The following is a 10,045-nucleotide window of genomic DNA, read 5'->3' on the forward strand; positions in this document are numbered from 1 at the left end:
TACACGGAAAATTGTCTCTTGTGTGTCTGTCGGGAATGGGGTTGGTGCTGCCACGTGCAGTTAACAGACTGGTCTGTCGGGTGGGCTCCGCAGCAGCAGGGGTTTTGTCCTGCTGGAGCTTTGGGAAACATCCAGGATCCAGAGAGTCACCACTGGCAACAGAAAGGCAAATGAGTTCAGTGTCAAATTGTAAAGCAAAGTCTGGACTCCCCCCAAGGAAGCGACACTTAAACTGAGCAGAAGTTAATGTGAGCAAGTTGCCAGCCAGTGGTCACTTCCCAATATCCTACAGAACCACCTTTCCCCCCAGCTGTGATTTTACATTAAATTTAAATTGGATTGGACTAAAAAAACCCGTGAGAACAGGTGAACTGGATCATGTCAGGAGGACTCCCCAGGTCCCTGCTCCTCCCTGTACAGTGCCCTAGGATTAAAAATTTTGAGTTTTGGAATAATTTCCCCCTGCAGCAGTTTTCCTTTTGCCTTCACAGAGCTCAGTTCTATTTGGAAAAAGCGACAGTATCCTTCTCCCATCCCTGAGCCCTGCCACGGGTGGGATGAACAGGAACAAGGAAGGAAAATGGACTGATTTCAGTGAGTTGCATCCAGTGGATATTGAATTGCAGGATCATTCGTGTCAGAAGAATCACACAGCTTGATGGCACAGGGATTTCATTGTCCCTAAATCATCCCAGATATGGTAATACCATACCCGGGGACTAATATTGCTGACTATAATTCCTGAGAAATGGCACCTTATCCTGCAGTTGGTGGAGATGAAATGGAGCTCGAGTTAAACTCACAATTTACAGAGTGAGCCCATCGTTTGCAAGGGATGGGAAGAAGATGGCACAGGGGGAGCTGTGGTTGAGTAAAGTTGATTGAGGCTAATAAAGAGCTTTAGTATGTTGGCTTTAGAAGCTTTCTGATGTGAAAGACTGGGCTTTTTAAAGACCCTTTATTGAAAACTGTCAATTTTTGTGGCGTTATAACCATCTCCTTACAAAGGAGCCAGAAAATCTGTGGTGTGGCAGAAGAAACGGGTAGAACATTTCAGGGGAAACTCCCTAAATGGGAGACCTTTTAAAATGCATTAAAGCCTCCAATCAAAAACATTCAGTTGCCTTAGGTACAACAAACCAGCCTGGAGAAAGTGCTTGGAGAACGCAGAAGGAACAGCCCCACGGTGGCTGCAGGTCCCCCAGGTGTGGAGTTGGTACCACAACTCTGCATTTTGGTGAACACATAATCCCCAAATGAAATTTCTACTTTTCCCCTTCTAAACAGATTTGATAGTTAATTTATTCTCACTCGGTTGTCCCACTGAGGTTACTTTTGGGTTTTGAACAAATTTCCCTGCAGGCAGCAGCTCTCCCCTGCTCTTGAGTTTGTTGGTTGCTGTGCTGAGGTGGGTGTATGTGGCAGTCTCCTCCTGGAGAGGAGTTACTATTAGATTACTATTAGTCTGGTTCCTCTAGACTGCTATTTTAGCATTGCCCAGACAGATTTTGTTTGCTTTTATTCTAATGAGGTGGTATCTTGGTGCTTCTTGATGGAATTCAGTCTTACCTCAGCACAAGAGCTGAACGTTCCTGTATTAGGGGTTCTGAGTTTAGCCCGAGGACAGATTGTAAACTTGGGCAATTAAATTAGATTTTCTCATAATTTCCTTCTTACTGGAGATAATAGCAGGGGTTGTTCCTGTGCTGTGGGTGTTTGGTGGATGGGTTTTGTTGGCCTGCAGCCTGGTTGGAGGTGCCGAGGTTTCCCTGCCTTACCATGATCCAATTAACTTCCATGCTGCCAAGCCCCACAGAGGAAAATTCCATTGATACTGAATTAATTGCTCTTGCAAAAAAATATCCATTATTTCAGAAGCAAGCTGGATCTGAGGCCCGTTGGCCGGGGAAGGCTGGATTTGGCAACCTCCCGGTGTCTCCTTGCCACAGCCCGGTGGACGCAGGGATTTGTGCGGGGCTGTTAAGCTCAATTAACGCGCTGTGATTAACAGCCTGTTCCTTCCCTTCGCCACACGGTGGTACCAGGAAACACGGAATGGGGCTGGGAGGCCAACAAGTGGCAGGTAACGTCCAAAAGCAGCTCGGCGAACATGGGGAGACTGGAGCCCGGGTTATCACAGTCTAATGAGTGTTACCTGCTTCCAGAAAGCAGCAGCGCTGCTCCAGCAACCTCCATCCTCTGCCGGCTTCGGAGATCAGTGTCAGACAAACTCCACTCACCCAAGCAGTGTGAGCCCTCTCTGAGCCTCTCTTTCCAGTTGTTATGTTTTTACTCGAAATCCAGACTGAGTGCTCAATTCCTCATCAGTTTACAGGCGTAGCTGACACTGCAAAGGAATTTATCCATGTTATATCAAGCCTTTGAACTTAGGCTTCCCGTATTCTATTTTAAGACTCAGTGGACCATTCCTTTTCCTCCTCAGGCCATTATTGCAGCTGCTGTGGCACATGTCCTGAACGTTTGAGCCTAAAACTAGAGCTGCCACTCTCCATCTCATCTGTCTTCAGCCTGGGAAGGGATACTTTATCCTAAACCCAGATTTAAATAGGTAGCTTATAAGCCTGGTCTCTTTTAGGCTTGTTGGCACAAACTACTTGTGTCAGACTTGCTGAATCTTCAGCCTGAGATCACAGAACAAATGGTGATGTTCAAAGAAATAATACTTTAGTTATTGAAAAGTTTCCTGTGCTTTTTGCATAATTTCATTTTGCTTTTGTATTCCAGTATTTGAGTGTGTGTGCTTTTTCTCTGCAAGCCAAATCTAGGAAACTGAATTGTAAATTCTGTGCCAACCTCCTTAAAAGTCTAACCAGAGTGATTTTTCTGGTGCTGTAAAACCCTGGGCTCACTTTGCCAGCCAGCAGCTTTTACCTGCATTGCTTTAAAGGCTCCCAGAATGATATCCTGTAACCTGTATTGTGCTGAAGCGATGCCACCAGTTGCTGGTTTTCCTTCATTCCCAAAAGCCTTAGTCGTTAGGGTTATCTCCTTCTAGCACATGCTTTCCATGTTTATCTTTTCCAAGGAGCGGTGTTGAAAGCTGGAAAGGAAGCGGCTGCTTCCCAGAGCTGGCGAGATTGCAGGGAAAGCACTTGACACCCTCATGACACTTCCTTGAAATGGATGCAAAACGGAAAGATGAGCTCCTGGTAAGCCAAACTCATTCCTCTTGTTCAGTGCTCAGTGCCTGCTTGGGGCAGGGATTTATGAATTTATTGGGGTGGGGATTTATTGGATAAAGTGGGCAAAACACCACCCAGAATTACTGGGGAAAAGCAGAAGGCAGAGATTTCCAGTCACAGGTGTAAATGCTGTGGCATGAAGGTGTAGCAAACATTGAAACCGAATGTTTCAGGGACATCTGAGTGTGCTGAAAAACACGTAGGTTTTATTCACGTGTCTCCATTGAACAGGCCCTGTCACCAAGCCCTGGTAGTTCTAGATAACAAACCTACAGTGATTGTTCTGTGATCAGGGAAATGAGCAGACCAGGGCTCCCACCCATTTGCAGGGAATTGTTGGGAGTTTGGCTTAGTGATTAACTTAGTGAGTGAACAATTTCCGTCAACAAAGCAGGGATGAGCCAGCCTTCAGCTTATGGGTTGTGTTTAGGGAGGAAAGGCCAGGTTGGACGGGGCTTGGAGCCCTGGGATAGTGGAAGGTGACCCTGCCCATGGCAGGGGGTGGAGTGAGATGAGCTTTAAGGTCCCTCCCAACCCAGACCTGGGATTCTATGCAATTCTGGGATTCTATGAAAACCATAGGCTGGTTTAGCCCAGACTGGGAATGCCAATAAACCCTTTCCTCCTGCCCCTGGAGGAGGTCACACTGGCAGCCTCCACTGCTGGGACTGACGTGTGCTGGCTCCAGCGACGTGATATCCTATCCTGTGAGCCTGCCCTGTACACAGGAGCAGATTGTTCACGATAAACCTCCCCAATGTCACCCCAAGGTCCTTGTCACATGCTGCGTGCCCGGAACTGGGTCTGAGCATTCCCAGCCCCTGTGCACCGGAGCGCTGAGGAGTGCAACGGTTTCGTTTTTAAACTCAGATTTGTTGGGTTCCTGCCCGGCGTGAAGAAACGGTGTCTGAGCAGGTGGTGTTGCACAAGCAGACAGAGGTGAGGACAGAACTGCGCCTTCCTTGTGCTGCTGAGCAGCTCCCCAGCAGTTCCCATGCTCCGCTGCCTTGCGTAATTCCCTGTGCAGTGCGGGGCTCTCCTCACCAGAGGGAATCTTCCCACAGCACCACCTCTCCCACTCACGGGTTCTGCAGGCTTTTGGCATTCAGTCACAGTCCCCCCCATCTTACACTGGGAGGAAAAATCCCTTCATTTTCCCCCTGTCTGGTGCAGGAGAATGAGGGGTAACACACACTGGTGGTGTGTGGGCTGGTTTGCCCTGTTCTTGAGCTGTTTTGCTTTCCATCCTAACCCTTTCACTTCACTGAAAAATTAATTTCTAAGACCATAGTGCTGATATTTAAACCCATCTGGTTTTGTCTGAATAGTGATGATATTTAAAGCCATGCCTGTATCTTCCAAAAGCTTCTGCTGGTGATCCTGTAGAAGGGACATTTATCTGGTCGTAATTGACTCCCATATTAACTTCCAACTGGCAAACAGCTGCCAAAAACTGTTTTCCATGTCTGTTGATCAATAGTCCCTTTCAACAAGTATCTGGTGTTGCAGAGTGTTAACAGCTAATAGCACTATGATTCTTATCCTATTTTAAGGGCTGTAGCATATCTCAGAGTCCTTATATCTGATAGAAGACTTTTGAGTTAAATAATGTTACATCAGATGTTATTTATTATCCATTTCCGACACACTGACCCTTTTCCCACCCTATCTTGTGCTGGGCCACCACCACAGGACATTTATCTCCAACATTATGTCAGTGGCTGCTTAGGTTGAGGGGGGAAATGATTCTGTGCAGACTGTAAATAGAAAAATGAGATGGCAGGTCTGGCCAGGAATTTCTGACACCAGGTTGGGAGAAGAGGGTGAAAGGAGTTGTTGCCTGCCATGCAAGTCTCAGTTTTGCTGTCATTGAAGTCAGTAACAAATCCAAACCACCTTCCAAGGCTGGAGCTGTTTAAGCTGCCCGCTGCCTCTGTCCAAATCTTTCTTGGCATGAAGTAACATCCACTGAAGCTTTTATCTACCCATTGGGTGACAAAACACTTGATTAACCAAGTTTTTACTTTGTAAATTACTGTTACTCGGTGGCTGGGGATGCACAGGACAGCAAAGCAGAGGCGAGTGAGAGGGGACATTCTTGAATTCTTGGACATGAACCTGGGGACACATTTCTTTATAAAAGATATTTAGTCCTCAGTGGTAAAACGTCACCATCTGAACAACGCTACCCTGCCCTCTGCACAGTGACAGAGGAAAGGCACAGCCACAGCATAACAAAGAGGTGGCTTCGATCACGTGGGTGCCCACAAAGTTTAAAGGAAGAAAGATAAAAGTAAGTTCTTGCTTTTATTGTTAGAAATTATCTTTTCTGAGCAGTTCCGCAGTAGGACAGTGAAATGAGAGCAGCACACAAGAATTAGGCAGGTGGATTTGTAGCCTGCTAATGGAAAACCCTTTGGGCTGGACTTGGAGCTCCTGGATGGGCACTAAAAAATAATTCTGCAAGAGGGTTTTTCCAGTAGAGGATCAGGTTGTCCTCTCTCTTCAGCAGAGATTTGAGGACTCCTGGTGAAGTCTCCCAGAAGTGCACCAAGCCTCTCCTGAGAGAGCCAGAAAAGGCCCTGCTGGGCAGTCCTGGTACTCACTCCTGAAGGAAAGAGCAATTTAACAGTCAAGCAGCAAAGCACCAGCCTTGCATTTCTGCCCCATTCTGTGTGTGCTACGAGACATGCAATGCTGCAAAAATCCAAGAGCCTCCTTAAGTCCAGAGTCTGTTTGTCTGGGGCTTTTTTGTGATGCTGATGAGGGACAGATAGATTTTCTTTTGCCAGAGAATTGAGTTTCTGACATCGCTGAACCTGTTGTGCCTTTTGTTCAGTTCCCAACAAGGAAACCATTGAGCACTCTTTGGATATGTCTCCTACCTGGCCATGGAGCCAACTGAGTCATACCTGTGCTCTGCACTGCCTGAAGCACTTATAAAATACAGAACACAGTTGTTGTTAGAAGAGACCTGTTTCTCTCTCCCTAAAAGATAAAGGCACCTCTTTCCCCGCCTCTCCAAAAACCTGTGCTTGTGCTATGCCTTCCTATCTGATACAATCAATCATTACGCCAAAATATTCCTGGCCAGGATATTTTCTCATACTTTAGAAGTTTATTTTTCTGGTTGTTTTGGGGATGTGGCTTTTCAAGGCTGGATGTGTGCAGTGGTCTCTGTTTAGTAAGGGGACTGAGAAGTTAAATGCTGCCCGTCATGTATTGGTTTGGAATCAGAAATAAAGTTTGGGCTCCCCCTAAGGAAAATAGATTTCTGTGGTGTTTGGGCTTCTCATCAGGATTTCTGAAATTTGCTTCCCATTCTAAAATGGTTTCTTTATTTTTTCCATGGAATGATGGCATCCCAAACCCTGGAATGGGGTAATTAGGAGCAGGTATCTGTGTGTGCCTTCTGTGAAGCAGGACCAGACTTGTTCACTTGCAGGATGTCAGCGCAAACACGACATTTTCCTCTCCCTGGAGCTGGAATTCTCTTGAAATGTGCTTTTGTTTTCCCCTCCCCTCTCTGGAGAAAGTGGGACCTGTGTGCTCTGGAAGCAGCACAAAACCAAGTGTATCTTTTTGTATCCACTTAAAAGCCCCGTCATTTGTTTACAAGTTCTTAAACCTAAAAGAACCATAAACCCTGACTGTACTTAGTGCTGTGTTTACTCAGGTTTCTCCCTCCTGGGGGACAGTGCAAACAGCCCTGGCAGCTTCATTTCTGTTTACAGTTTCTGATAGTTTTCTCTTTCATGTTTTCACTCCCTCACATAGCCCTACACTGAAATAAGCTACAAACATAGCTGTGTGCTCATTAAAAACAAAATTTGATGGATAACTTGCTCTAAATAACTTCCCACCTGGACTGCAAACCTGATCTAAAAATTAAATTAAAAAAGAAAAGGTGAGGAATTCCTTGTATTTTACATGGGGTTTTGAAAAAGCCTATTTCAGGTAGAAAAAGGAATATTTTATGAAGGAAATTCTTTACTCAGAGGGTGGGCAGGCCCTGGCACAGGGTGCCCAGAGCAGCTGTGGCTGTCCCTGGATCCCTGGCAGTGCCCAAGGCCAGGCTGGACATTGGGGCTTGGAGCAGCCTGGGACAGTGGAAGGTGTCCCTGCCCATGGCAGGGGTGGCACTGGATGGGCTTTAAGGTCCCTCTCAACCCAAACCATTCCATGATTCCTGGTCTAGTTGGAGCCACTCTTGACCTCTCGATGATTGAAGGCAGAGCTGATCAGCGGAGCCTGCAGAGCTCTGCTGGGGTGCGTGTGCTGAGCACAGTGAGCACGTGCAGATCCCACGTCCTCAGCAGCTCCTCGTGAATCCAGAAGGACTTGTGGGCTGTGAAACAGCTCCTCTGAGGTCCCAGGATACAGCCAAAGGTTAGGACAGAACCACATGGAATTGGGCAAAGCATTATCGGCCCCACATAGTTCGAATACCAAAAACCCAAGTCACCTCCCACTCTCCTCGCAGATGCTGTGAGATGTGTGGGTTGGAAACAGATATTTTTCTCCTTTTATTCGGGTGTCAAGGGCTGTGTCCTGCACAGGAGCCAGACCAGCACTCGTTTATTTGCATCCAGGAAAGGGAAGGTAACAGATACATGAGACGGGCAGCGATTGTATCCATGACAACCGGCAGATATGGCCTCGCTGCCTCGCAGCTCCTTCCCCAGCGCCTTCCCAGGGCACGTCCTGGCTCAGACGGGCCCCTCTCCTCAAGGCACCGCTCGGCTGCAGTTCAGTATTCCTGAGAGAAAGGTGCAGAATCCACAAATGAAGCACATTTCCTGGAGCCAACAGCTCGATCAATTCTGCAGCAGAATTCCCTGGCTTGAGCTGCGTGTGCTTCACCGAGGGGCTCCCTGGGAGGGGCTGCGGGAGATCCGGGTGCAGGGACGGCGTGGTTTTACAGAAATACCGCGTAGGAGCAGGGTGGGCTTAGCAGACTGAGAGGCTGCGGAGCCAGCAGGCAAATTTGGCAGTTTATTCTGCCAAAAAAAGGGTTTAGATATGCTGGACACCTTCATAAATGCAGCTGAGCTGAGCGAGGGAATGTGGTGCTCACCTGTGTGGGAATGTCGGCAGAGGCTGGAGGTGTTTGCTCTGTGGATAAGCCTCAGTGTGCACAATGCCTGTCCAGGGAGCAGGAGCTGCCTGGGCTGTGCTTCCCCGAGAGCTCTGCATCCCACTGCCTGCTGTGGTGCAGTTCCTGCATTCCGACCACTGCCTGGGCCTGCCTTGGAAAGCGCTGGCATTTGAGGCAGCTGCAATCGCACCCAGTGTGGAGGAACAGAAAGAAATCTATCAGAAAAGCAAAAAGCTCTTAAAGGCAGCCAGTTTTTCTCATTTCCAGGGCCCCTGCTTTATATCTTCAACGTGGTTTGTACTACACTAAGGAAAAATGCTCCTGAGACCAAAACAAGGTGATCCATCATCTCTTCCCTCCATAGTGGCAAAACAAAGCAGAAGAGGCAAAGAAATGAGATGGTGAATGGAGAGCCAGGGATTAGAAGAGAGGGCATGAATTCACATTCTGCCCTGACATTGAAAACCTGACTCAGTTTCCCTGTGAAGACAACAATGAGCTCTGGACCTGCTTGGTCAAAATTAAAAGTACAAAGAGGGTTGCTGTGAGCTCCAATTAATTGACTGTCTTAGCAAATTAGATGAGTCTGTAAATTGTAGCAGATATTTGGGACTCAGCCTTGTGAGGTCTTGTGCCTGTGAGCTTTTTTGCATTTCCTTGGATGTGTAGAAGCAGCATCACACAAAGCAGGCAGGGAATGAGATGCCCATGGACTCAGAAAAAAGAAAGGATGCAGTGAGCCATGGGAGCACTGGGTTACTGTGTGGTCACGGGGAGAATCCCTTGGCCAGCTTTTGGAACACTGAGTCAAAATTGGATCTGGTAGTGATACAGATCAGCCTCCATCTGCTTTGGAAGTGCTTTGGGGATGTCCTGGTTTTGGCTGGGATAGAGTTAATTTTCTTCTTAACTGGCTTAACAAATGTTGTCAGCCTCTCTGCAAGGAAAAATGTTACACAGCCAGCCAGCTGCAGAGGCAAAAATATCTACAATTGTATTTGAGGAGGATTTGATGGTTTTAAAACCAAATTAAAACTGCAGTATTTTGAATTTTCAGTGAATGCAGCACTGACAAAGGATCCAGCTGATCCCAAGTCTCCGTTTACCACGGCAGCAGCTCTTCCCAGCCTGCAACTGTCTCAGAAAAATGCCAGGCTATATGTTTTAATCACTGTATTTAGCCATGACAGTCACCCAAACAGCAGATTTTGCTTTTTGTACCCTGCTTCCAGGATCAAGGATGCTTTTTATAGCTGTTCTTTGACTGGAAATAAACCCTGGGAGACACCACTACCTCATTTCTCTTACCCTGACATCCTGCCCTGAACTTAGCAGCAATTTCCTGTGGCACATTTCACCTTCTGTTAATCCAACTAGGATTCAGCATTATCTGGTGCAGGAATTGGGGGAAGGTCACTCTGAGAATACCTTCCATCAACAGAGAGATGGCTTCTCTTGGAGTCCTGGAGCTGGCGATGGCGAGGCCGCAGCATTTCCTCCCAGCATCACTGCTGGGTTTCTGTGGTGTCACCACAGCCTTTTTTCGGGTGTTGTTATAATTTTGAGATACTGTAGGGCTACCTCAGCAAAAATCCTCTCCTTTAACAAAAACAGCTGCAGAGATTCAGTGAATAACCGCACACAAGTCTTTTGTGGTCTCCCCAATGTCTTTAATTTGCTGTTTTGCTAAAAGGAGTGGACAGGATAATTTGGCAGTTGTATTTAGGTAAAGCTTCATGATTTT

Source organism: Aphelocoma coerulescens, chromosome 23, assembly GCF_041296385.1.
Source record: "Aphelocoma coerulescens isolate FSJ_1873_10779 chromosome 23, UR_Acoe_1.0, whole genome shotgun sequence".
In the NCBI taxonomy this organism is placed as follows: domain Eukaryota; kingdom Metazoa; phylum Chordata; class Aves; order Passeriformes; family Corvidae; genus Aphelocoma; species Aphelocoma coerulescens.